General features: G+C 48.6%; 13 non-coding genes across 13 annotated transcripts; all 13 read left to right on the top strand.

Moving 5' to 3' along the window:
- Positions 1–290: 290 nt before the first annotated feature.
- On the top strand, positions 291–402 carry TRNAL-CAA (transfer RNA leucine (anticodon CAA)). The gene is made up of 2 exons: positions 291–328; positions 357–402. It is a non-coding gene; the product is annotated as a tRNA-Leu (tRNA).
- Positions 403–3,035: 2,633 nt separating this feature from the next.
- Positions 3,036–3,107, top strand: TRNAP-AGG (transfer RNA proline (anticodon AGG)). Its single transcript has one exon. It is a non-coding gene; the product is annotated as a tRNA-Pro (tRNA).
- Positions 3,108–3,875: 768 nt separating this feature from the next.
- On the top strand, positions 3,876–3,987 carry TRNAL-CAA (transfer RNA leucine (anticodon CAA)). Its single transcript has 2 exons — positions 3,876–3,913; positions 3,942–3,987. It is a non-coding gene; the product is annotated as a tRNA-Leu (tRNA).
- A 3,461-nt stretch (positions 3,988–7,448) lies between these two features.
- TRNAL-CAA (transfer RNA leucine (anticodon CAA)) lies at positions 7,449–7,560 on the top strand. Its single transcript has 2 exons — positions 7,449–7,486; positions 7,515–7,560. It is a non-coding gene; the product is annotated as a tRNA-Leu (tRNA).
- Positions 7,561–10,203: 2,643 nt separating this feature from the next.
- On the top strand, positions 10,204–10,275 carry TRNAP-AGG (transfer RNA proline (anticodon AGG)). Its single transcript has one exon. It is a non-coding gene; the product is annotated as a tRNA-Pro (tRNA).
- A 768-nt stretch (positions 10,276–11,043) lies between these two features.
- Positions 11,044–11,155, top strand: TRNAL-CAA (transfer RNA leucine (anticodon CAA)). The gene is made up of 2 exons: positions 11,044–11,081; positions 11,110–11,155. It is a non-coding gene; the product is annotated as a tRNA-Leu (tRNA).
- Positions 11,156–13,778: 2,623 nt separating this feature from the next.
- On the top strand, positions 13,779–13,850 carry TRNAP-AGG (transfer RNA proline (anticodon AGG)). Its single transcript has one exon. It is a non-coding gene; the product is annotated as a tRNA-Pro (tRNA).
- A 768-nt stretch (positions 13,851–14,618) lies between these two features.
- On the top strand, positions 14,619–14,730 carry TRNAL-CAA (transfer RNA leucine (anticodon CAA)). Its single transcript has 2 exons — positions 14,619–14,656; positions 14,685–14,730. It is a non-coding gene; the product is annotated as a tRNA-Leu (tRNA).
- Positions 14,731–18,192: 3,462 nt separating this feature from the next.
- Positions 18,193–18,304, top strand: TRNAL-CAA (transfer RNA leucine (anticodon CAA)). The gene is made up of 2 exons: positions 18,193–18,230; positions 18,259–18,304. It is a non-coding gene; the product is annotated as a tRNA-Leu (tRNA).
- Positions 18,305–20,925: 2,621 nt separating this feature from the next.
- TRNAP-AGG (transfer RNA proline (anticodon AGG)) lies at positions 20,926–20,997 on the top strand. Its single transcript has one exon. It is a non-coding gene; the product is annotated as a tRNA-Pro (tRNA).
- Positions 20,998–21,765: 768 nt separating this feature from the next.
- On the top strand, positions 21,766–21,877 carry TRNAL-CAA (transfer RNA leucine (anticodon CAA)). Its single transcript has 2 exons — positions 21,766–21,803; positions 21,832–21,877. It is a non-coding gene; the product is annotated as a tRNA-Leu (tRNA).
- Positions 21,878–24,501: 2,624 nt separating this feature from the next.
- On the top strand, positions 24,502–24,573 carry TRNAP-AGG (transfer RNA proline (anticodon AGG)). Its single transcript has one exon. It is a non-coding gene; the product is annotated as a tRNA-Pro (tRNA).
- Positions 24,574–25,341: 768 nt separating this feature from the next.
- TRNAL-CAA (transfer RNA leucine (anticodon CAA)) lies at positions 25,342–25,453 on the top strand. The gene is made up of 2 exons: positions 25,342–25,379; positions 25,408–25,453. It is a non-coding gene; the product is annotated as a tRNA-Leu (tRNA).
- The last annotated feature ends 1,017 nt before the right edge of the window (positions 25,454–26,470 follow it).

The following is a 26,470-nucleotide window of genomic DNA, read 5'->3' as shown; positions in this document are numbered from 1 at the left end:
TTGTGTTTGCTCCCTAAAACCTCAGTCTCTCTCAATGCACACTTAGACAGAAATGACCTTTAAAAACTTGTGACCTGTGTAAAACGTGCTTTACTATTGCAGGACGCTAAAAAGTTATCTGCATCCCTCGGTGGTCGTGCATGTGCATTGTTTCTTGTTCTGTTTTTTTTTTTTTTTCTTGGCCATGTTATATTGTGGGGCCTTTAAAGCTGTGACTTTGATAGGAACATTGCAAGCGGCAAAATCAACAAGTGCAGACTGAAGAGTCCGACCTGCACACTGTTTTGGCTGTCAGGATGGCCGAGTGGTCTAAGGCGCCAGACTCAAGAGAGCTTGATCTTCAGTGAAGCTGAGCCTTCTGGTCTCTTCATGGAGGCGTGGGTTCAAATCCCACTTCTGACAGGTGTATTTTCTTCCCTTAAATCTTGCTCTGCTTGCAGAGCCAGCTCCTCACACCACTATCTTTGGAAGCTGCTGTGGCATGTGAGGAGAAATCCACCAACCCATCGGCTGGGCCCTCAATCAAAATTCTGTGTATTACTGGAAGGGGCGTCTCAGGCACACCTTCTGTTAGAGCTGCACTTTATGACAGTAACTACCATGCTGGTTTCTACTTAAGCAGTTGATTCTATCGTTTGAAGTGAGGCTCTCCTGCCACCTTTTGGGCAAAGAAGACTCTGCCCCTGCAACAACACAGGCAGACAAGCTCAAACTAGGTTTCTTGGTTAGGTGGGCGGAGCATATTGGCAATGGTGCCTCCTCGTGACTTGCAATTTACATGAAGAAGACAGAGAGGCAGCTGGGAGTAGGCAGTACCCATGAACCCCTGAACACTGTCTTGCGACTAGCACACAATTCTGAAATGAGGCGGGGGAAAGGAGGTGATTTCCCCATCAAGGGCCATTCCGGGAAATCAGCCACCCTGCGTCTCCCAGGTGAGTGTTTCAGGCCTATGAGCCACTAATATAAATCTCGCCTGATCGAGCCTGATCGAGCGCTGACCGAGCAAGTGTGCTTGAATCCAAGAGGCATGCTCCTCTGGCTCAAGAGCTAGCAGGCCCTTCAGTGCTTCTGGTTGGGAAATCTAAGGTGCAAGGGTCCATGACTAGCAGCGGGTTACAACTACCAGAAAGGGTCTGCTTTTCACATCAGTCCCCTAGTTCAGCTCACTGGCACAGGGCATTTTGACTACCTCTTGCCTTGCTAGAGACAAACAAAAAATCCTTGACAGAAAACATTAATTGCTATGGCACGCTTAGAGAGAGAGAGAGCCTCCAAATGGCCCTGCTTTTCTGAAAGACGCTTCAGAAGATGTTTCAAATGACTATGCAGCGGCAGTCTAGTTGGTATAGGGGTATGATTCTCGCTTCGGGTGTGAGAGGACCTCGGTTCAAATCCCAGACAAACCCCTACCTTTAGAGGTTCAGTCTGTGTTTTAAACAGGAGTATTTCTGCTTTTCACTCTTGTAAGATGTCATGTTGCAATGCAATACATGCTTTATACTGGCGTCGAGACGGTCCAGCATCATGAAGGTATGCGAGATTTCTTTGCAACTGCTTTTCTGTGCTGGAGCAGCAGTGCTCGTAGGAACATTAAATGCACAGTGCTTCTCCATGGTAATTTCGGGTCCAGTTCTGAAATCACCTCTTGGAATGAAAGTGATCCCAGTTCCTTTCTTCCAAGGGAAGAGATTGTGTTCCGGAAGGCTCAGCTTTGAGCGTCATGAACATTGGCCCTCATCCTTGCATCCCAGTCCAATGCATAGCCACATAAAGCAAGCAGGTGTGTCTGTTTCCATAGTGTGGTGGTTCCAGTACAATGCATAGCCACATGAAGCAAGCCGGCAAGTGTGTCTGCTTGTGTAGTGTAGTGGTTATCATGCGCACCTCACATGCGAAAGGTCCCTGGTTCGAGTCGCTGGGCTTTTTCACAGTATTTGCATTTCCTGCCTCACCTGACAGGCAAGCTGAGATAAAAGAGACTGTGTCTATCCCTCACCATCGTGAGGTACTACGCTCCTGGGGCATCTGTCACAGCTCACCAAGAGGAGTTGCGCCAGCTTACGGCAGTCAGTTGCTCACTGTTTGACCTTTGCAATGAAGCCTGAGCCTACAGCATTCAAGCCAGCCAAGGAAGGAAGGTACGAGAGCGAAAATAGCTTTCCTGCCCTCACCAAGAACACACACCTTGAGCAAATAAAGTGCCAGACTTACAAGGCCCTATCGCCACCGGAGCATCACTTTTAGTGACGCCCCGGTGGCACTATGCACTGTGCGGTATTTACAAGATGGCGTTCAGCCACATTTTGTGGCTTAACACCACCTTGTAAATACGGCCCCTTAGCACGCAGCGCGTTCCCTGGAAGGGGCGTGCAATGGGTGTTGTTGGGAGTGTGCCACAGCAACACCATAGCATTTTGATGCTGCTCCAGATTTAGGAGTTGGCGTAAATCTGCGTCAGCGCCAAAATCCAACGCCATCCCAGGGGTGTCGTTAGAGTGGCGCACTGAGGAGAAATGTTTTCATTTCTCCTTGTTTTTGCTCTTGCTATGTGTGATGCATTCTGCAGCACACATAGAAGTAAGAGCAAATCACCATTGAAGATTTTTTTTTTGGGCAGGAAGGTGTCCCTTCCTGCACAAAAACAATTTCCCCCTCAACGCAGTCATCCTTGTACCATGGTGCAAGAACGGCTGCGTTGGCGCTCAGCAGCTAATTTAGAGCTGGCGCAGGGGGAAGCACAGGGGTGCGCTGTATTCTTCTAAATACGGCGCTTTCCTGCATTTTGAAAATGACGGCACGTGGGGCTTGCAAATTTGGCACAGCGTCGCGCTTAGTCATTTTCTTGTAAATCTGGGCCAAAATGTCTAAAGGATAGAGGCTTTTTATGTCATGTTCGATGAAGACCATGCAAATGACTCTAGTCGTACTGCAAAAGAGAGCACCATGTGCAGTTTCTTGCTTTGGGATGTAGTCTCCCACTCTCTGTCACCAATCCTCCGAGCAGGGTCGGAGCCGTTGCATTTCTGTGCCCAGGCTCGTTGGTCTAGGGGTATGATTCTCGCTTAGGGTGCGAGAGGTCCTGGGTTCAAATCCCGGACGAGCCCATTTTAGCGGAAAACAATCAAATCCTGCTCAAAATACACAACCCCTCAACATTTCTCATTTTACTCGAAGCATTGTTGCGCAAAACATATTTTTTGCCTAAGGCGAAAAATGGATTACAATGCCTTGGCTTCCTTCCTGCTTGCTCTCAGTGCGCCCTGTGTGATGATTTCACAGGCTCTCCTTCCTGGCATTTAGGCATCAGATATTTGTCTGTCTCTGCCCGTAGCTATGGGATTTTTCAGGACGTCTGAGTGTATGCATGCTGGCCGACACCGCTGCAATTTTCACACTTACCCCTCGCATTCCGAGCAACTGCTGATAAAGTATAGAGGAAATCGTGCAAACATATGAGGGGAACTGTGCTCCTTCAGTCAAATCAGCAAGCTTGTTTCTGTAGTGTAGTGGTTATCACGTTCGCCTCACACGCGAAAAGTCCCCGGTTTGAGACCGGGCAGAAACACTTGGCAGCAGCAGCTTTTGTGTTTGCTCCCTAAAACCTCAGTCTCTCTCAATGCACACTTAGACAGAAATGACCTTTAAAAACTTGTGACCTGTGTAAAACGTGCTTTACTATTGCAGGACGCTAAAAAGTTATCTGCATCCCTCGGTGGTCGTGCATGTGCATTGTTTCTTGTTCTGTTTTTTTTTTTTTTTCTTAGCCATGTTATATTGTGGGGCCTTTAAAGCTGTGACTTTGATAGGAACATTGCAAGCGGCAAAATCAACAAGTGCAGACTGAAGAGTCCGACCTGCACACTGTTTTGGCTGTCAGGATGGCCGAGTGGTCTAAGGCGCCAGACTCAAGAGAGCTTGATCTTCAGTGAAGCTGAGCCTTCTGGTCTCTTCATGGAGGCGTGGGTTCAAATCCCACTTCTGACAGGTGTATTTTCTTCCCTTAAATCTTGCTCTGCTTGCAGAGCCAGCTCCTCAGACCACTATCTTTGGAAGCTGCTGTGGCATGTGAGGAGAAATCCACCAACCCATCGGCTGGGCCCTCAATCAAAATTCTGTGTATTACTGGAAGGGGCGTCTCAGGCACACCTTCTGTTAGAGCTGCACTTTATGACAGTAACTACCATGCTGGTTTCTACTTAAGCAGTTGATTCTATCGTTTGAAGTGAGGCTCTCCTGCCACCTTTTGGGCAAAGAAGACTCTGCCCCTGCAACAACACAGGCAGACAAGCTCAAACTAGGTTTCTTGGTTAGGTGGGCGGAGCATATTGGCAATGGTGCCTCCTCGTGACTTGCAATTTACATGAAGAAGACAGAGAGGCAGCTGGGAGTAGGCAGTACCCATGAACCCCTGAACACTGTCTTGCGACTAGCACACAATTCTGAAATGAGGCGGGGGAAAGGAGGTGATTTCCCCATCAAGGGCCATTCCGGGAAATCAGCCACCCTGCGTCTCCCAGGTGAGTGTTTCAGGCCTATGAGCCACTAATATAAATCTCGCCTGATCGAGCGCTGACCGAGCAAGTGTGCTTGAATCCAAGAGGCATGCTCCTCTGGCTCAAGAGCTAGCAGGCCCTTCAGTGCTTCTGGTTGGGAAATCTAAGGTGCAAGGGTCCATGACTAGCAGCGGGTTACAACTACCAGAAAGGGTCTGCTTTTCACATCAGTCCCCTAGTTCAGCTCACTGGCACAGGGCATTTTGACTACCTCTTGCCTTGCTAGAGACAAACAAAAAATCCTTGACAGAAAACATCAATTGCTATGGCACGCTTAGAGAGAGAGAGCCTCCAAATGGCCCTGCTTTTCTGAAAGACGCTTCAGAAGATGTTTCAAATGACTATGCAGCGGCAGTCTAGTTGGTATAGGGGTATGATTCTCGCTTCGGGTGTGAGAGGACCTCGGTTCAAATCCCAGACAAACCCCTACCTTTATAGGTTCAGTCTGTGTTTTAAACAGGAGTATTTCTGCTTTTCACTCTTGTAAGATGTCATGTTGCAATGCAATACATGCTTTATACTGGCGTCGAGACGGTTCAGCATCATGAAGGTATGCGAGATTTCTTTGCAACTGCTTTTCTGTGCTGGAGCAGCAGTGCTCGTAGGAACATTAAATGCACAGTGCTTCTCCATGGTAATTTCGGGTCCAGTTCTGAAATCACCTCTTGGAATGAAAGTGATCCCAGTTCCTTTCTTCCAAGGGAAGAGATTGTGTTCCGGAAGGCTCAGCTTTGAGCGTCATGAACATTGGCCCTCATCCTTGCATCCCAGTCCAATGCATAGCCACATAAAGCAAGCAGGTGTGTCTGTTTCCATAGTGTGGTGGTTCCAGTACAATGCATAGCCACATGAAGCAAGCCGGCAAGTGTGTCTTCTTGTGTAGTGTAGTGGTTATCATGCGCACCTCACATGCGAAAGGTCCCTGGTTCGAGTCGCTGGGCTTTTTCACAGTATTTGCATTTCCTGCCTCACCTGACAGGCAAGCTGAGATAAAAGAGACTGTGTCTATCCCTCACCATCGTGAGGTACTACGCTCCTGGGGCATCTGTCACAGCTCACCAAGAGGAGTTGCGCCAGCTTACGGCAGTCAGTTGCTCACTGTTTGACCTTTGCAATGAAGCCTGAGCCTACAGCATTCAAGCCAGCCAAGGAAGGAAGGTACGAGAGCGAAAATAGCTTTCCTGCCCTCACCAAGAACACACACCTTGAGCAAATAAAGTGCCAGACTTACAAGGCCCTATCGCCACCGGAGCATCACTTTTAGTGACGCCCCGGTGGCACTATGCACTGCGCGGTATTTACAAGATGGCGTTCAGCCACTTTTTGTGGCTTAACACCACCTTGTAAATACGGCCCCTTAGCACGCAGCGCGTTCCCTGGAAGGGGCGTGCAATGGGTGTTGTTGGGAGTGTGCCACAGCAACACCATAGCATTTTGATGCTGCTCCAGATTTAGGAGTTGGCGTAAATCTGCGTCAGCGCCAAAATCCAACGCCATCCCAGGGGTGTCGTTAGAGTGGCGCACTGAGGAGAAATGTTTTCATTTCTCCTTGTTTTTGCTCTTGCTATGTGTGATGCATTCTGCAGCACACATAGAAGTAAGAGCAAATCACCATTGAAGATTTTTTTTTTGGGCAGGAAGGTGTCCCTTCCTGCACAAAAACAATTTCCCCCTCAACGCAGTCATCCTTGTACCATGGTGCAAGAACGGCTGCGTTGGCGCTCAGCAGCTAATTTAGAGCTGGCGCAGGGGGAAGCACAGGGGTGCGCTGTATTCTACTAAATACGGCGCTTTCCTGCATTTTGAAAATGACGGCACGTGGGGCTTGCAAATTTGGCACAGCGTCGCGCTTAGTCATTTTCTTGTAAATCTGGGCCAAAATGTCTAAAGGATAGAGGCTTTTTATGTCATGTTCGATGAAGACCATGCAAATGACTCTAGTCGTACTGCAAAAGAGAGCACCATGTGCAGTTTCTTGCTTTGGGATGTAGTCTCCCACTCTCTGTCACCAATCCTCCGAGCAGGGTCGGAGCCGTTGTATTTCTGTGCCCATGCTCGTTGGTCTAGGGGTATGATTCTCGCTTAGGGTGCGAGAGGTCCCGGGTTCAAATCCCGGACGAGCCCATTTTAGCGGAAAACAATCAAATCCTGCTCAAAATACACAACCCCTCAACATTTCTCATTTTACTCGAAGCATTGTTGCGCAAAACATATTTTTTGCCTCAGGCGAAAAATGGATTACAATGCCTTGGCTTCCTTCCTGCTTGCTCTCAGTGCGCCCTGTGTGATGATTTCACAGGCTCTCCTTCCTGGCATTTAGGCATCAGATATTTGTCTGTCTCTGCCCGCAGCTATGGGATTTTTCAGGACGTCTGAGTGTATGCATGCTGGCCGACACCGCTGCAATTTTCACACTTACCCCTCGCATTCCGAGCAACTGCTGATAAAGTATAGAGGAAATCGTGCAAACATATGAGGGGAACTGTGCTCCTTCAGTCAAATCAGCAAGCTTGTTTCTGTAGTGTAGTGGTTATCACGTTCGCCTCACACGCGAAAAGTCCCCGGTTTGAGACCGGGCAGAAACACTTGGCAGCAGCAGCTTTTGTGTTTGCTCCCTAAAACCTCAGTCTCTCTCAATGCACACTTAGACAGAAATGACCTTTAAAAACTTGTGACCTGTGTAAAACGTGCTTTACTATTGCAGGACGCTAAAAAGTTATCTGCATCCCTCGGTGGTCGTGCATGTGCATTGTTTCTTGTTCTGTTTTTTTTTTTTTTTCTTGGCCATGTTATATTGTGGGGCCTTTAAAGCTGTGACTTTGATAGGAACATTGCAAGCGGCAAAATCAACAAGTGCAGACTGAAGAGTCCGACCTGCACACTGTTTTGGCTGTCAGGATGGCCGAGTGGTCTAAGGCGCCAGACTCAAGAGAGCTTGATCTTCAGTGAAGCTGAGCCTTCTGGTCTCTTCATGGAGGCGTGGGTTCAAATCCCACTTCTGACAGGTGTATTTTCTTCCCTTAAATCTTGCTCTGCTTGCAGAGCCAGCTCCTCAGACCACTATCTTTGGAAGCTGCTGTGGCATGTGAGGAGAAATCCACCAACCCATCGGCTGGGCCCTCAATCAAAATTCTGTGTATTACTGGAAGGGGCGTCTCAGGCACACCTTCTGTTAGAGCTGCACTTTATGACAGTAACTACCATGCTGGTTTCTACTTAAGCAGTTGATTCTATCGTTTGAAGTGAGGCTCTCCTGCCACCTTTTGGGCAAAGAAGACTCTGCCCCTGCAACAACACAGGCAGACAAGCTCAAACTAGGTTTCTTGGTTAGGTGGGCGGAGCATATTGGCAATGGTGCCTCCTCGTGACTTGCAATTTACATGAAGAAGACAGAGAGGCAGCTGGGAGTAGGCAGTACCCATGAACCCCTGAACACTGTCTTGCGACTAGCACACAATTCTGAAATGAGGCGGGGGAAAGGAGGTGATTTCCCCATCAAGGGCCATTCCGGGAAATCAGCCACCCTGCGTCTCCCAGGTGAGTGTTTCAGGCCTATGAGCCACTAATATGAATCTCGCCTGATCGAGCCTGATCGAGCCTGATCAAGCGCTGACCGAGCAAGTGTGCTTGAATCCAAGAGGCATGCTCCTCTGGCTCAAGAGCTAGCAGGCCCTTCAGTGCTTCTGGTTGGGAAATCTAAGGTGCAAGGGTCCATGACTAGCAGCGGGTTACAACTACCAGAAAGGGTCTGCTTTTCACATCAGTCCCCTAGTTCAGCTCACTGGCACAGGGCATTTTGACTACCTCTTGCCTTGCTAGAGACAAACAAAAAATCCTTGACAGAAAACATTAATTGCTATGGCACGCTTAGAGAGAGAGAGAGCCTCCAAATGGCCCTGCTTTTCTGAAAGACGCTTCAGAAGATGTTTCAAATGACTATGCAGCGGCAGTCTAGTTGGTATAGGGGTATGATTCTCGCTTCGGGTGTGAGAGGACCTCGGTTCAAATCCCAGACAAACCCCTACCTTTATAGGTTCAGTCTGTGTTTTAAACAGGAGTATTTCTGCTTTTCACTCTTGTAAGATGTCATGTTGCAATGCAATACATGCTTTATACTGGCGTCGAGACGGTCCAGCATCATGAAGGTATGCGAGATTTCTTTGCAACTGCTTTTCTGTGCTGGAGCAGCAGTGCTCGTAGGAACATTAAATGCACAGTGCTTCTCCATGGTAATTTCGGGTCCAGTTCTGAAATCACCTCTTGGAATGAAAGTGATCCCAGTTCCTTTCTTCCAAGGGAAGAGATTGTGTTCCGGAAGGCTCAGCTTTGAGCGTCATGAACATTGGCCCTCATCCTTGCATCCCAGTCCAATGCATAGCCACATAAAGCAAGCAGGTGTGTCTGTTTCCATAGTGTGGTGGTTCCAGTACAATGCATAGCCACATGAAGCAAGCCGGCAAGTGTGTCTGCTTGTGTAGTGTAGTGGTTATCATGCGCACCTCACATGCGAAAGGTCCCTGGTTCGAGTCGCTGGGCTTTTTCACAGTATTTGCATTTCCTGCCTCACCTGACAGGCAAGCTGAGATAAAAGAGACTGTGTCTATCCCTCACCATCGTGAGGTACTACGCTCCTGGGGCATCTGTCACAGCTCACCAAGAGGAGTTGCGCCAGCTTACGGCAGTCAGTTGCTCACTGTTTGACCTTTGCAATGAAGCCTGAGCCTACAGCATTCAAGCCAGCCAAGGAAGGAAGGTACGAGAGCGAAAATAGCTTTCCTGCCCTCACCAAGAACACACACCTTGAGCAAATAAAGTGCCAGACTTACAAGGCCCTATCGCCACCGGAGCATCACTTTTAGTGACGCCCCGGTGGCACTATGCACTGCGCGGTATTTACAAGATGGCGTTCAGCCACATTTTGTGGCTTAACACCACCTTGTAAATACGGCCCCTTAGCACGCAGCGCGTTCCCTGGAAGGGGCGTGCAATGGGTGTTGTTGGGAGTGTGCCACAGCAACACCATAGCATTTTGATGCTGCTCCAGATTTAGGAGTTGGCGTAAATCTGCGTCAGCGCCAAAATCCAACGCCATCCCAGGGGTGTCGTTAGAGTGGCGCACTGAGGAGAAATGTTTTCATTTCTCCTTGTTTTTGCTCTTGCTATGTGTGATGCATTCTGCAGCACACATAGAAGTAAGAGCAAATCACCATTGAAGATTTTTTTTTTGGGCAGGAAGGTGTCCCTTCCTGCACAAAAACAATTTCCCCCTCAACGCAGTCATCCTTGTACCATGGTGCAAGAACGGCTGCGTTGGCGCTCAGCAGCTAATTTAGAGCTGGCGTAGGGGGAAGCACAGGGGTGCGCTGTATTCTACTAAATACGGCGCTTTCCTGCATTTTGAAAATGACGGCACGTGGGGCTTGCAAATTTGGCACAGCGTCGCGCTTAGTCATTTTCTTGTAAATCTGGGCCAAAATGTCTAAAGGATAGAGGCTTTTTATGTCATGTTCGATGAAGACCATGCAAATGACTCTAGTCGTACTGCAAAAGAGAGCACCATGTGCAGTTTCTTGCTTTGGGATGTAGTCTCCCACTCTCTGTCACCAATCCTCCGAGCAGGGTCGGAGCCGTTGCATTTCTGTGCCCAGGCTCGTTGGTCTAGGGGTATGATTCTCGCTTAGGGTGCGAGAGGTCCCGGGTTCAAATCCCGGACGAGCCCATTTTAGCGGAAAACAATCAAATCCTGCTCAAAATACACAACCCCTCAACATTTCTCATTTTACTCGAAGCATTGTTGCGCAAAACATATTTTTTGCCTAAGGCGAAAAATGGATTACAATGCCTTGGCTTCCTTCCTGCTTGCTCTCAGTGCGCCCTGTGTGATGATTTCACAGGCTCTCCTTCCTGGCATTTAGGCATCAGATATTTGTCTGTCTCTGCCCGTAGCTATGGGATTTTTCAGGACGTCTGAGTGTATGCATGCTGGCCGACACCGCTGCAATTTTCACACTTACCCCTCGCATTCCGAGCAACTGCTGATAAAGTATAGAGGAAATCGTGCAAACATATGAGGGGAACTGTGCTCCTTCAGTCAAATCAGCAAGCTTGTTTCTGTAGTGTAGTGGTTATCACGTTCGCCTCACACGCGAAAAGTCCCCGGTTTGAGACCGGGCAGAAACACTTGGCAGCAGCAGCTTTTGTGTTTGCTCCCTAAAACCTCAGTCTCTCTCAATGCACACTTAGACAGAAATGACCTTTAAAAACTTGTGACCTGTGTAAAACGTGCTTTACTATTGCAGGACGCTAAAAAGTTATCTGCATCCCTCGGTGGTCGTGCATGTGCATTGTTTCTTGTTCTGTTTTTTTTTTTTTTTCTTGGCCATGTTATATTGTGGGGCCTTTAAAGCTGTGACTTTGATAGGAACATTGCAAGCGGCAAAATCAACAAGTGCAGACTGAAGAGTCCGACCTGCACACTGTTTTGGCTGTCAGGATGGCCGAGTGGTCTAAGGCGCCAGACTCAAGAGAGCTTGATCTTCAGTGAAGCTGAGCCTTCTGGTCTCTTCATGGAGGCGTGGGTTCAAATCCCACTTCTGACAGGTGTATTTTCTTCCCTTAAATCTTGCTCTGCTTGCAGAGCCAGCTCCTCAGACCACTATCTTTGGAAGCTGCTGTGGCATGTGAGGAGAAATCCACCAACCCATCGGCTGGGCCCTCAATCAAAATTCTGTGTATTACTGGAAGGGGCGTCTCAGGCACACCTTCTGTTAGAGCTGCACTTTATGACAGTAACTACCATGCTGGTTTCTACTTAAGCAGTTGATTCTATCGTTTGAAGTGAGGCTCTCCTGCCACCTTTTGGGCAAAGAAGACTCTGCCCCTGCAACAACACAGGCAGACAAGCTCAAACTAGGTTTCTTGGTTAGGTGGGCGGAGCATATTGGCAATGGTGCCTCCTCGTGACTTGCAATTTACATGAAGAAGACAGAGAGGCAGCTGGGAGTAGGCAGTACCCATGAACCCCTGAACACTGTCTTGCGACTAGCACACAATTCTGAAATGAGGCGGGGGAAAGGAGGTGATTTCCCCATCAAGGGCCATTCCGGGAAATCAGCCACCCTGCGTCTCCCAGGTGAGTGTTTCAGGCCTATGAGCCACTAATATAAATCTCGCCTGATCGAGCGCTGACCGAGCAAGTGTGCTTGAATCCAAGAGGCATGCTCCTCTGGCTCAAGAGCTAGCAGGCCCTTCAGTGCTTCTGGTTGGGAAATCTAAGGTGCAAGGGTCCATGACTAGCAGCGGGTTACAACTACCAGAAAGGGTCTGCTTTTCACATCAGTCCCCTAGTTCAGCTCACTGGCACAGGGCATTTTGACTACCTCTTGCCTTGCTAGAGACAAACAAAAAATCCTTGACAGAAAACATCAATTGCTATGGCACGCTTAGAGAGAGAGAGAGCCTCCAAATGGCCCTGCTTTTCTGAAAGACGCTTCAGAAGATGTTTCAAATGACTATGCAGCGGCAGTCTAGTTGGTATAGGGGTATGATTCTCGCTTCGGGTGTGAGAGGACCTCGGTTCAAATCCCAGACAAACCCCTACCTTTAGAGGTTCAGTCTGTGTTTTAAACAGGAGTATTTCTGCTTTTCACTCTTGTAAGATGTCATGTTGCAATGCAATACATGCTTTATACTGGCGTCGAGACGGTCCAGCATCATGAAGGTATGCGAGATTTCTTTGCAACTGCTTTTCTGTGCTGGAGCAGCAGTGCTCGTAGGAACATTAAATGCACAGTGCTTCTCCATGGTAATTTCGGGTCCAGTTCTGAAATCACCTCTTGGAATGAAAGTGATCCCAGTTCCTTTCTTCCAAGGGAAGAGATTGTGTTCCGGAAGGCTCAGCTTTGAGCGTCATGAACATTGGCCCTCATCCTTGCATCCCAGTCCAATGCATAGCCACATAAAGCAAGCAGGTGTGTCTGTTTCCATAGTGTGGTGGTTCCAGTACAATGCATAGCCACATGAAGCAAGCCGGCAAGTGTGTCTGCTTGTGTAGTGTAGTGGTTATCATGCGCACCTCACATGCGAAAGGTCCCTGGTTCGAGTCGCTGGGCTTTTTCACAGTTTTTGCATTTCCTGCCTCACCTGACAGGCAAGCTGAGATAAAAGAGACTGTGTCTATCCCTCACCATCGTGAGGTACTACGCTCCTGGGGCATCTGTCACAGCTCACCAAGAGGAGTTGCGCCAGCTTACGGCAGTCAGTTGCTCACTGTTTGACCTTTGCAATGAAGCCTGAGCCTACAGCATTCAAGCCAGCCAAGGAAGGAAGGTACGAGAGCGAAAATAGCTTTCCTGCCCTCACCAAGAACACACACCTTGAGCAAATAAAGTGCCAGACTTACAAGGCCCTATCGCCACCGGAGCATCACTTTTAGTGACGCCCCGGTGGCACTATGCACTGCGCGGTATTTACAAGATGGCGTTCAGCCACTTTTTGTGGCTTAACACCACCTTGTAAATACGGCCCCTTAGCACGCAGCGCGTTCCCTGGAAGGGGCGTGCAATGGGTGTTGTTGGGAGTGTGCCACAGCAACACCATAGCATTTTGATGCTGCTCCAGATTTAGGAGTTGGCGTAAATCTGCGTCAGCGCCAAAATCCAACGCCATCCCAGGGGTGTCGTTAGAGTGGCGCACTGAGGAGAAATGTTTTCATTTCTCCTTGTTTTTGCTCTTGCTATGTGTGATGCATTCTGCAGCACACATAGAAGTAAGAGCAAATCACCATTGAAGATTTTTTTTTGGGGCAGGAAGGTGTCCCTTCCTGCACAAAAACAATTTCCCCCTCAACGCAGTCATCCTTGTACCATGGTGCAAGAACGGCTGCGTTGGCGCTCAGCAGCTAATTTAGAGCTGGCGCAGGGGGAAGCACAGGGGTGCGCTGTATTCTACTAAATACGGCGCTTTCCTGCATTTTGAAAATGACGGCACGTGGGGCTTGCAAATTTGGCACAGCGTCGCGCTTAGTCATTTTCTTGTAAATCTGGGCCAAAATGTCTAAAGGATAGAGGCTTTTTATGTCATGTTCGATGAAGACCATGCAAATGACTCTAGTCGTACTGCAAAAGAGAGCACCATGTGCAGTTTCTTGCTTTGGGATGTAGTCTCCCACTCTCTGTCACCAATCCTCCGAGCAGGGTCGGAGCCGTTGCATTTCTGTGCCCAGGCTCGTTGGTCTAGGGGTATGATTCTCGCTTAGGGTGCGAGAGGTCCCGGGTTCAAATCCCGGACGAGCCCATTTTAGCGGAAAACAATCAAATCCTGCTCAAAATACACAACCCCTCAACATTTCTCATTTTACTCGAAGCATTGTTGCGCAAAACATATTTTTTGCCTCAGGCGAAAAATGGATTACAATGCCTTGGCTTCCTTCCTGCTTGCTCTCAGTGCGCCCTGTGTGATGATTTCACAGGCTCTCCTTCCTGGCATTTAGGCATCAGATATTTGTCTGTCTCTGCCCGTAGCTATGGGATTTTTCAGGACGTCTGAGTGTATGCATGCTGGCCGACACCGCTGCAATTTTCACACTTACCCCTCGCATTCCGAGCAACTGCTGATAAAGTATAGAGGAAATCGTGCAAACATATGAGGGGAACTGTGCTCCTTCAGTCAAATCAGCAAGCTTGTTTCTGTAGTGTAGTGGTTATCACGTTCGCCTCACACGCGAAAAGTCCCCGGTTTGAGACCGGGCAGAAACACTTGGCAGCAGCAGCTTTTGTGTTTGCTCCCTAAAACCTCAGTCTCTCTCAATGCACACTTAGACAGAAATGACCTTTAAAAACTTGTGACCTGTGTAAAACGTGCTTTACTATTGCAGGACGCTAAAAAGTTATCTGCATCCCTCGGTGGTCGTGCATGTGCATTGTTTCTTGTTCTGTTTTTTTTTTTTTTTCTTGGCCATGTTATATTGTGGGGCCTTTAAAGCTGTGACTTTGATAGGAACATTGCAAGCGGCAAAATCAACAAGTGCAGACTGAAGAGTCCGACCTGCACACTGTTTTGGCTGTCAGGATGGCCGAGTGGTCTAAGGCGCCAGACTCAAGAGAGCTTGATCTTCAGTGAAGCTGAGCCTTCTGGTCTCTTCATGGAGGCGTGGGTTCAAATCCCACTTCTGACAGGTGTATTTTCTTCCCTTAAATCTTGCTCTGCTTGCAGAGCCAGCTCCTCAGACCACTATCTTTGGAAGCTGCTGTGGCATGTGAGGAGAAATCCACCAACCCATCGGCTGGGCCCTCAATCAAAATTCTGTGTATTACTGGAAGGGGCGTCTCAGGCACACCTTCTGTTAGAGCTGCACTTTATGACAGTAACTACCATGCTGGTTTCTACTTAAGCAGTTGATTCTATCGTTTGAAGTGAGGCTCTCCTGCCACCTTTTGGGCAAAGAAGACTCTGCCCCTGCAACAACACAGGCAGACAAGCTCAAACTAGGTTTCTTGGTTAGGTGGGCGGAGCATATTGGCAATGGTGCCTCCTCGTGACTTGCAATTTACATGAAGAAGACAGAGAGGCAGCTGGGAGTAGGCAGTACCCATGAACCCCTGAACACTGTCTTGCGACTAGCACACAATTCTGAAATGAGGCGGGGGAAAGGAGGTGATTTCCCCATCAAGGGCCATTCCGGAAAATCAGCCACCCTGCGTCTCCCAGGTGAGTGTTTCAGGCCTATGAGCCACTAATATAAATCTCGCCTGATCGAGCGCTGACCGAGCAAGTGTGCTTGAATCCAAGAGGCATGCTCCTCTGGCTCAAGAGCTAGCAGGCCCTTCAGTGCTTCTGGTTGGGAAATCTAAGGTGCAAGGGTCCATGACTAGCAGCGGGTTACAACTACCAGAAAGGGTCTGCTTTTCACATCAGTCCCCTAGTTCAGCTCACTGGCACAGGGCATTTTGACTACCTCTTGCCTTGCTAGAGACAAACAAAAAATCCTTGACAGAAAACATTAATTGCTATGGCACGCTTAGAGAGAGAGAGAGCCTCCAAATGGCCCTGCTTTTCTGAAAGACGCTTCAGAAGATGTTTCAAATGACTATGCAGCGGCAGTCTAGTTGGTATAGGGGTATGATTCTCGCTTCGGGTGTGAGAGGACCTCGGTTCAAATCCCAGACAAACCCCTACCTTTATAGGTTCAGTCTGTGTTTTAAACAGGAGTATTTCTGCTTTTCACTCTTGTAAGATGTCATGTTGCAATGCAATACATGCTTTATACTGGCGTCGAGACGGTCCAGCATCATGAAGGTATGCGAGATTTCTTTGCAACTGCTTTTCTGTGCTGGAGCAGCAGTGCTCGTAGGAACATTAAATGCACAGTGCTTCTCCATGGTAATTTCGGGTCCAGTTCTGAAATCACCTCTTGGAATGAAAGTGATCCCAGTTCCTTTCTTCCAAGGGAAGAGATTGTGTTCCGGAAGGCTCAGCTTTGAGCGTCATGAACATTGGCCCTCATCCTTGCATCCCAGTCCAATGCATAGCCACATAAAGCAAGCAGGTGTGTCTGTTTCCATAGTGTGGTGGTTCCAGTACAATGCATAGCCACATGAAGCAAGCCGGCAAGTGTGTCTGCTTGTGTAGTGTAGTGGTTATCATGCGCACCTCACATGCGAAAGGTCCCTGGTTCGAGTCGCTGGGCTTTTTCACAGTATTTGCATTTCCTGCCTCACCTGACAGGCAAGCTGAGATAAAAGAGACTGTGTCTATCCCTCACCATCGTGAGGTACTACGCTCCTGGGGCATCTGTCACAGCTCACCAAGAGGAGTTGCGCCAGCTTACGGCAGTCAGTTGCTCACTGTTTGACCTTTGCAATGAAGCCTGAGCCTACAGCATTCAAGCCAGCCAAGGAAGGAAGGTACGAGAGCGAAAATAGCTTTCCTGCCCTCACCAAGAACACACACCTTGAGCAAATAAAGTGCCAGACTTACAAGGCCCTATCGCCACCGGAGCATCACTTTTAGTGACGCCCCGGTGGCACTATGCACTGCGCGGTATTTACAAGATGGCGTTCAGCCACATTTTGTGGCTTAACACCACCTTGTAAATACGGCCCCTTAGCACGCAGCGCGTTCCCTGGAAGGGGCGTGCAATGGGTGTTGTTGGGAGTGTGCCACAGCAACACCATAGCATTTTGATGCTGCTCCAGATTTAGGAGTTGGCGTAAATCTGCGTCAGCGCCAAAATCCAACGCCATCCCAGGGGTGTCGTTAGAGTGGCGCACTGAGGAGAAATGTTTTCATTTCTCCTTGTTTTTGCTCTTGCTATGTGTGATGCATTCTGCAGCACACATAGAAGTAAGAGCAAATCACCATTGAAGATTTTTTTTTTGGGCAGGAAGGTGTCCCTTCCTGCACAAAAACAATTTCCCCCTCAACGCAGTCATCCTTGTACCATGGTGCAAGAACGGCTGCGTTGGCGCTCAGCAGCTAATTTAGAGCTGGCGCAGGGGGAAGCACAGGGGTGCGCTGTATTCTACTAAATACGGCGCTTTCCTGCATTTTGAAAATGACGGCACGTGGGGCTTGCAAATTTGGCACAGCGTCGCGCTTAGTCATTTTCTTGTAAATCTGGGCCAAAATGTCTAAAGGATAGAGGCTTTTTATGTCATGTTCGATGAAGACCATGCAAATGACTCTAGTCGTACTGCAAAAGAGAGCACCATGTGCAGTTTCTTGCTTTGGGATGTAGTCTCCCACTCTCTGTCACCAATCCTCCGAGCAGGGTCGGAGCCGTTGCATTTCTGTGCCCAGGCTCGTTGGTCTAGGGGTATGATTCTCGCTTAGGGTGCGAGAGGTCCCAGGTTCAAATCCCGGACGAGCCCATTTTAGCGGAAAACAATCAAATCCTGCTCAAAATACACAACCCCTCAACATTTCTCATTTTACTCGAAGCATTGTTGCGCAAAACATATTTTTTGCCTAAGGCGAAAAATGGATTACAATGCCTTGGCTTCCTTCCTGCTTGCTCTCAGTGCGCCCTGTGTGATGATTTCACAGGCTCTCCTTCCTGGCATTTAGGCATCAGATATTTGTCTGTCTCTGCCCGTAGCTATGGGATTTTTCAGGACGTCTGAGTGTATGCATGCTGGCCGACACCGCTGCAATTTTCACACTTACCCCTCGCATTCCGAGCAACTGCTGATAAAGTATAGAGGAAATCGTGCAAACATATGAGGGGAACTGTGCTCCTTCAGTCAAATCAGCAAGCTTGTTTCTGTAGTGTAGTGGTTATCACGTTCGCCTCACACGCGAAAAGTCCCTGGTTTGAGACCGGGCAGAAACACTTGGCAGCAGCAGCTTTTGTGTTTGCTCCCTAAAACCTCAGTCTCTCTCAATGCACACTTAGACAGAAATGACCTTTAAAAACTTGTGACCTGTGTAAAACGTGCTTTACTATTGCAGGACGCTAAAAAGTTATCTGCATCCCTCGGTGGTCGTGCATGTGCATTGTTTCTTGTTCTGTTTTTTTTTTTTTTCTTGGCCATGTTATATTGTGGGGCCTTTAAAGCTGTGACTTTGATAGGAACATTGCAAGCGGCAAAATCAACAAGTGCAGACTGAAGAGTCCGACCTGCACACTGTTTTGGCTGTCAGGATGGCCGAGTGGTCTAAGGCGCCAGACTCAAGGGAGCTTGATCTTCAGTGAAGCTGAGCCTTCTGGTCTCTTCATGGAGGCGTGGGTTCAAATCCCACTTCTGACAGGTGTATTTTCTTCCCTTAAATCTTGCTCTGCTTGCAGAGCCAGCTCCTCAGACCACTATCTTTGGAAGCTGCTGTGGCATGTGAGGAGAAATCCACCAACCCATCGGCTGGGCCCTCAATCAAAATTCTGTGTATTACTGGAAGGGGCGTCTCAGGCACACCTTCTGTTAGAGCTGCACTTTATGACAGTAACTACCATGCTGGTTTCTACTTAAGCAGTTGATTCTATCGTTTGAAGTGAGGCTCTCCTGCCACCTTTTGGGCAAAGAAGACTCTGCCCCTGCAACAACACAGGCAGACAAGCTCAAACTAGGTTTCTTGGTTAGGTGGGCGGAGCATATTGGCAATGGTGCCTCCTCGTGACTTGCAATTTACATGAAGAAGACAGAGAGGCAGCTGGGAGTAGGCAGTACCCATGAACCCCTGAACACTGTCTTGCGACTAGCACACAATTCTGAAATGAGGCGGGGGAAAGGAGGTGATTTCCCCATCAAGGGCCATTCCGGGAAATCAGCCACCCTGCGTCTCCCAGGTGAGTGTTTCAGGCCTATGAGCCACTAATATAAATCTCGCCTGATCGAGCGCTGACCGAGCAAGTGTGCTTGAATCCAAGAGGCATGCTCCTCTGGCTCAAGAGCTAGCAGGCCCTTCAGTGCTTCTGGTTGGGAAATCTAAGGTGCAAGGGTCCATGACTAGCAGCGGGTTACAACTACCAGAAAGGGTCTGCTTTTCACATCAGTCCCCTAGGTCAGCTCACTGGCACAGGGCATTTTGACTACCTCTTGCCTTGCTAGAGACAAACAAAAAATCCTTGACAGAAAACATCAATTGCTATGGCACGCTTAGAGAGAGAGAGCCTCCAAATGGCCCTGCTTTTCTGAAAGACGCTTCAGAAGATGTTTCAAATGACTATGCAGCGGCAGTCTAGTTGGTATAGGGGTATGATTCTCGCTTCGGGTGTGAGAGGACCTCGGTTCAAATCCCAGACAAACCCCTACCTTTATAGGTTCAGTCTGTGTTTTAAACAGGAGTATTTCTGCTTTTCACTCTTGTAAGATGTCATGTTGCAATGCAATACATGCTTTATTCTGGCGTCGAGACGGTTCAGCATCATGAAGGTATGCGAGATTTCTTTGCAACTGCTTTTCTGTGCTGGAGCAGCAGTGCTCGTAGGAACATTAAATGCACAGTGCTTCTCCATGGTAATTTCGGGTCCAGTTCTGAAATCACCTCTTGGAATGAAAGTGATCCCAGTTCCTTTCTTCCAAGGGAAGAGATTGTGTTCCGGAAGGCTCAGCTTTGAGCGTCATGAACATTGGCCCTCATCCTTGCATCCCAGTCCAATGCATAGCCACATAAAGCAAGCAGGTGTGTCTGTTTCCATAGTGTGGTGGTTCCAGTACAATGCATAGCCACATGAAGCAAGCCGGCAAGTGTGTCTGCTTGTGTAGTGTAGTGGTTATCATGCGCACCTCACATGCGAAAGGTCCCTGGTTCGAGTCGCTGGGCTTTTTCACAGTATTTGCATTTCCTGCCTCACCTGACAGGCAAGCTGAGATAAAAGAGACTGTGTCTATCCCTCACCATCGTGAGGTACTACGCTCCTGGGGCATCTGTCACAGCTCACCAAGAGGAGTTGCGCCAGCTTACGGCAGTCAGTTGCTCACTGTTTGACCTTTGCAATGAAGCCTGAGCCTACAGCATTCAAGCCAGCCAAGGAAGGAAGGTACGAGAGCGAAAATAGCTTTCCTGCCCTCACCAAGAACACACACCTTGAGCAAATAAAGTGCCAGACTTACAAGGCCCTATCGCCACCGGAGCATCACTTTTAGTGACGCCCCGGTGGCACTATGCACTGCGCGGTATTTACAAGATGGCGTTCAGCCACATTTTGTGGCTTAACACCACCTTGTAAATACGGCCCCTTAGCACGCAGCGCGTTCCCTGGAAGGGGCGTGCAATGGGTGTTGTTGGGAGTGTGCCACAGCAACACCATAGCATTTTGATGCTGCTCCAGATTTAGGAGTTGGCGTAAATCTGCGTCAGCGCCAAAATCCAACGCCATCCCAGGGGTGTCGTTAGAGTGGCGCACTGAGGAGAAATGTTTTCATTTCTCCTTGTTTTTGCTCTTGCTATGTGTGATGCATTCTGCAGCACACATAGAAGTAAGAGCAAATCACCATTGAAGATTTTTTTTTTGGGCAGGAAGGTGTCCCTTCCTGCACAAAAACAATTTCCCCCTCAACGCAGTCATCCTTGTACCATGGTGCAAGAACGGCTGCGTTGGCGCTCAGCAGCTAATTTAGAGCTGGCGCAGGGGGAAGCACAGGGGTGCGCTGTATTCTACTAAATACGGCGCTTTCCTGCATTTTGAAAATGACGGCACGTGGGGTTTGCAAATTTGGCACAGCGTCGCGCTTAGTCATTTTCTTGTAAATCTGGGCCAAAATGTCTAAAGGATAGAGGCTTTTTATGTCATGTTCGATGAAGACCATGCAAATGACTCTAGTCGTACTGCAAAAGAGAGCACCATGTGCAGTTTCTTGCTTTGGGATGTAGTCTCCCACTCTCTGTCACCAATCCTCCGAGCAGGGTCGGAGCCGTTGCATTTCTGTGCCCAGGCTCGTTGGTCTAGGGGTATGATTCTCGCTTAGGGTGCGAGAGGTCCCGGGTTCAAATCCCGGACGAGCCCATTTTAGCGGAAAACAATCAAATCCTGCTCAAAATACACAACCCCTCAACATTTCTCATTTTACTCGAAGCATTGTTGCGCAAAACATATTTTTTGCCTAAGGCGAAAAATGGATTACAATGCCTTGGCTTCCTTCCTGCTTGCTCTCAGTGCGCCCTGTGTGATGATTTCACAGGCTCTCCTTCCTGGCATTTAGGCATCAGATATTTGTCTGTCTCTGCCCGTAGCTATGGGATTTTTCAGGACGTCTGAGTGTATGCATGCTGGCCGACACCGCTGCAATTTTCACACTTACCCCTCGCATTCCGAGCAACTGCTGATAAAGTATAGAGGAAATCGTGCAAACATATGAGGGGAACTGTGCTCCTTCAGTCAAATCAGCAAGCTTGTTTCTGTAGTGTAGTGGTTATCACGTTCGCCTCACACGCGAAAAGTCCCCGGTTTGAGACCGGGCAGAAACACTTGGCAGCAGCAGCTTTTGTGTTTGCTCCCTAAAACCTCAGTCTCTCTCAATGCACACTTAGACAGAAATGACCTTTAAAAACTTGTGACCTGTGTAAAACGTGCTTTACTATTGCAGGACGCTAAAAAGTTATCTGCATCCCTCGGTGGTCGTGCATGTGCATTGTTTCTTGTTCTGTTTTTTTTTTTTTTTCTTGGCCATGTTATATTGTGGGGCCTTTAAAGCTGTGACTTTGATAGGAACATTGCAAGCGGCAAAATCAACAAGTGCAGACTGAAGAGTCCGACCTGCACACTGTTTTGGCTGTCAGGATGGCCGAGTGGTCTAAGGCGCCAGACTCAAGAGAGCTTGATCTTCAGTGAAGCTGAGCCTTCTGGTCTCTTCATGGAGGCGTGGGTTCAAATCCCACTTCTGACAGGTGTATTTTCTTCCCCTAAAATCTTGCTCTGCTTGCAGAGCCAGCTCCTCAGACCACTATCCTTGGAAGCTGCTGTGGCATGTGAGGAGAAATCCACCAACCCATCGGCTGGGCCCTCAATCAAAATTCTGTGTATTACTGGAAGGGGCGTCTCAGGCACACCTTCTGTTAGAGCTGCACTTTATGACAGTAACTACCATGCTGGTTTCTACTTAAGCAGTTGATTCTATCGTTTGAAGTGAGGCTCTCCTGCCACCTTTTGGGCAAAGAAGACTCTGCCCCTGCAACAACACAGGCAGACAAGCTCAAACTAGGTTTCTTGGTTAGGTGGGCGGAGCATATTGGCAATGGTGCCTCCTCGTGACTTGCAATTTACATGAAGAAGACAGAGAGGCAGCTGGGAGTAGGCAGTACCCATGAACCCCTGAACACTGTCTTGCGACTAGCACACAATTCTGAAATGAGGCGGGGGAAAGGAGGTGATTTCCCCATCAAGGGCCATTCCGGGAAATCAGCCACCCTGCGTCTCCCAGGTGAGTGTTTCAGGCCTATGAGCCACTAATATGAATCTCGCCTGATCGAGCGCTGACCGAGCAAGTGTGCTTGAATCCAAGAGGCATGCTCCTCTGGCTCAAGAGCTAGCAGGCCCTTCAGTGCTTCTGGTTGGGAAATCTAAGGTGCAAGGGTCCATGACTAGCAGCGGGTTACAACTACCAGAAAGGGTCTGCTTTTCACATCAGTCCCCTAGTTCAGCTCACTGGCACAGGGCATTTTGACTACCTCTTGCCTTGCTAGAGACAAACAAAAAATCCTTGACAGAAAACATTAATTGCTATGGCACGCTTAGAGAGAGAGAGAGCCTCCAAATGGCCCTGCTTTTCTGAAAGACGCTTCAGAAGATGTTTCAAATGACTATGCAGCGGCAGTCTAGTTGGTATAGGGGTATGATTCTCGCTTCGGGTGTGAGAGGACCTCGGTTCAAATCCCAGACAAACCCCTACCTTTATAGGTTCAGTCTGTGTTTTAAACAGGAGTATTTCTGCTTTTCACTCTTGTAAGATGTCATGTTGCAATGCAATACATGCTTTATACTGGCGTCGAGACGGTCCAGCATCATGAAGGTATGCGAGATTTCTTTGCAACTGCTTTTCTGTGCTGGAGCAGCAGTGCTCGTAGGAACATTAAATGCACAGTGCTTCTCCATGGTAATTTCGGGTCCAGTTCTGAAATCACCTCTTGGAATGAAAGTGATCCCAGTTCCTTTCTTCCAAGCGAAGAGATTGTGTTCCGGAAGGCTCAGCTTTGAGCGTCATGAACATTGGCCCTCATCCTTGCATCCCAGTCCAATGCATAGCCACATAAAGCAAGCAGGTGTGTCTGTTTCCATAGTGTGGTGGTTCCAGTACAATGCATAGCCACATGAAGCAAGCCGGCAAGTGTGTCTGCTTGTGTAGTGTAGTGGTTATCATGCGCACCTCACATGCGAAAGGTCCCTGGTTCGAGTCGCTGGGCTTTTTCACAGTATTTGCATTTCCTGCCTCACCTGACAGGCAAGCTGAGATAAAAGAGACTGTGTCTATCCCTCACCATCGTGAGGTACTACGCTCCTGGGGCATCTGTCACAGCTCACCAAGAGGAGTTGCGCCAGCTTACGGCAGTCAGTTGCTCACTGTTTGACCTTTGCAATGAAGCCTGAGCCTACAGCATTCAAGCCAGCCAAGGAAGGAAGGTACGAGAGCGAAAATAGCTTTCCTGCCCTCACCAAGAACACACACCTTGAGCAAATAAAGTGCCAGACTTACAAGGCCCTATCGCCACCGGAGCATCACTTTTAGTGACGCCCCGGTGGCACTATGCACTGCGCGGTATTTACAAGATGGCGTTCAGCCACATTTTGTGGCTTAACACCACCTTGTAAATACGGCCCCTTAGCACGCAGCGCGTTCCCTGGAAGGGGCGTGCAATGGGTGTTGTTGGGAGTGTGCCACAGCAACACCATAGCATTTTGATGCTGCTCCAGATTTAGGAGTTGCCGTAAATCTGCGTCAGCGCCAAAATCCAACGCCATCCCAGGGGTGTCGTTAGAGTGGCGCACTGAGGAGAAATGTTTTCATTTCTCCTTGTTTTTGCTCTTGCTATGTGTGATGCATTCTGCAGCACACATAGAAGTAAGAGCAAATCACCATTGAAGATTTTTTTTTTGGGCAGGAAGGTGTCCCTTCCTGCACAAAAACAATTTCCCCCTCAACGCAGTCATCCTTGTACCATGGTGCAAGAACGGCTGCGTTGGCGCTCAGCAGCTAATTTAGAGCTGGCGCAGGGGGAAGCACAGGGGTGCGCTGTATTCTACTAAATACGGCGCTTTCCTGCATTTTGAAAATGACGGCACGTGGGGCTTGCAAATTTGGCACAGCGTCGCGCTTAGTCATTTTCTTGTAAATCTGGGCCAAAATGTCTAAAGGATAGAGGCTTTTTATGTCATGTTCGATGAAGACCATGCAAATGACTCTAGTCGTACTGCAAAAGAGAGCACCATGTGCAGTTTCTTGCTTTGGGATGTAGTCTCCCACTCTCTGTCACCAATCCTCCAAGCAGGGTCGGAGCCGTTGCATTTCTGTGCCCAGGCTCGTTGGTCTAGGGGTATGATTCTCGCTTAGGGTGTGAGAGGTCCCGGGTTCAAATCCCGGACGAGCCCATTTTAGCGGAAAACAATCAAATCCTGCTCAAAATACACAACCCCTCAACATTTCTCATTTTACTCGAAGCATTGTTGCGCTAAACATATTTTTTGCCTAAGGCGAAAAATGGATTACAATGCCTTGGCTTCCTTCCTGCTTGCTCTCAGTGCGCCCTGTGTGATGATTTCACAGGCTCTCCTTCCTGGCATTTAGGCATCAGATATTTGTCTGTCTCTGCCCGTAGCTATGGGATTTTTCAGGACGTCTGAGTGTATGCATGCTGGCCGACACCGCTGCAATTTTCACACTTACCCCTCGCATTCCGAGCAACTGCTGATAAAGTATAGAGGAAATCGTGCAAACATATGAGGGGAACTGTGCTCCTTCAGTCAAATCAGCAAGCTTGTTTCTGTAGTGTAGTGGTTATCACGTTCGCCTCACACGCGAAAAGTCCCCGGTTTGAGACCGGGCAGAAACACTTGGCAGCAGCAGCTTTTGTGTTTGCTCCCTAAAACCTCAGTCTCTCTCAATGCACACTTAGACAGAAATGACCTTTAAAAACTTGTGACCTGTGTAAAACGTGCTTTACTATTGCAGGACGCTAAAAAGTTATCTGCATCCCTCGGTGGTCGTGCATGTGCATTGTTTCTTGTTCTGTTTTTTTTTTTTTTTCTTGGCCATGTTATATTGTGGGGCCTTTAAAGCTGTGACTTTGATAGGAACATTGCAAGCGGCAAAATCAACAAGTGCAGACTGAAGAGTCCGACCTGCATACTGTTTTGGCTGTCAGGATGGCCGAGTGGTCTAAGGCGCCAGACTCAAGAGAGCTTGATCTTCAGTGAAGCTGAGCCTTCTGGTCTCTTCATGGAGGCGTGGGTTCAAATCCCACTTCTGACAGGTGTATTTTCTTCCCTTAAATCTTGCTCTGCTTGCAGAGCCAGCTCCTCAGACCACTATCTTTGGAAGCTGCTGTGGCATGTGAGGAGAAATCCACCAACCCATCGGCTGGGCCCTCAATCAAAATTCTGTGTATTACTGGAAGGGGCGTCTCAGGCACACCTTCTGTTAGAGCTGCACTTTATGACAGTAACTACCATGCTGGTTTCTACTTAAGCAGTTGATTCTATCGTTTGAAGTGAGGCTCTCCTGCCACCTTTTGGGCAAAGAAGACTCTGCCCCTGCAACAACACAGGCAGACAAGCTCAAACTAGGTTTCTTGGTTAGGTGGGCGGAGCATATTGGCAATGGTGCCTCCTCGTGACTTGCAATTTACATGAAGTAGACAGAGAGGCAGCCTGGGAGTAGGCAGTACCCATGAACCCCTGAACACTGTCTTGCGACTAGCACACAATTCTGAAATGAGGCGGGGGAAAGGAGGTGATTTCCCCATCAAGGCCCATTCCGGGAAATCAGCCACCCTGCGTCTCCCAGGTGAGTGTTTCAGGCCTATGAGCCACTAATATGAATCTCGCCTGATCGAGCCTGATCGAGCCTGATCAAGCGCTGACCGAGCAAGTGTGCTTGAATCCAAGAGGCATGCTCCTCTGGCTCAAGAGCTAGCAGGCCCTTCAGTGCTTCTGGTTGGGAAATCTAAGGTGCAAGGGTCCATGACTAGCAGCGGGTTACAACTACCAGAAAGGGTCTGCTTTTCCACATCAGTCCCCCTAGTTCAGCTCACTGGCACAGGGCATTTTGACTACCTCTTGCCTTGCTAGAGACAAACAAAAAATCCTTGACAGAAAACATTAATTGCTATGGCACGCTTAGAGAGAGAGAGAGCCTCCAAATGGCCCTGCTTTTCTGAAAGACGCTTCAGAAGATGTTTCAAATGACTATGCAGCGGCAGTCTAGTTGGTATAGGGGTATGATTCTCGCTTCGGGTGTGAGAGGACCTCGGTTCAAATCCCAGACAAA

The sequence above is a fragment of the Pleurodeles waltl genome, unplaced genomic scaffold (assembly GCF_031143425.1).
Source record: "Pleurodeles waltl isolate 20211129_DDA unplaced genomic scaffold, aPleWal1.hap1.20221129 scaffold_72, whole genome shotgun sequence".
Lineage (NCBI taxonomy): Eukaryota > Metazoa > Chordata > Amphibia > Caudata > Salamandridae > Pleurodeles > Pleurodeles waltl.
Note: the sequence above shows the minus strand (reverse complement) of the source record. Positions and strands in the feature narration are given on the sequence as shown.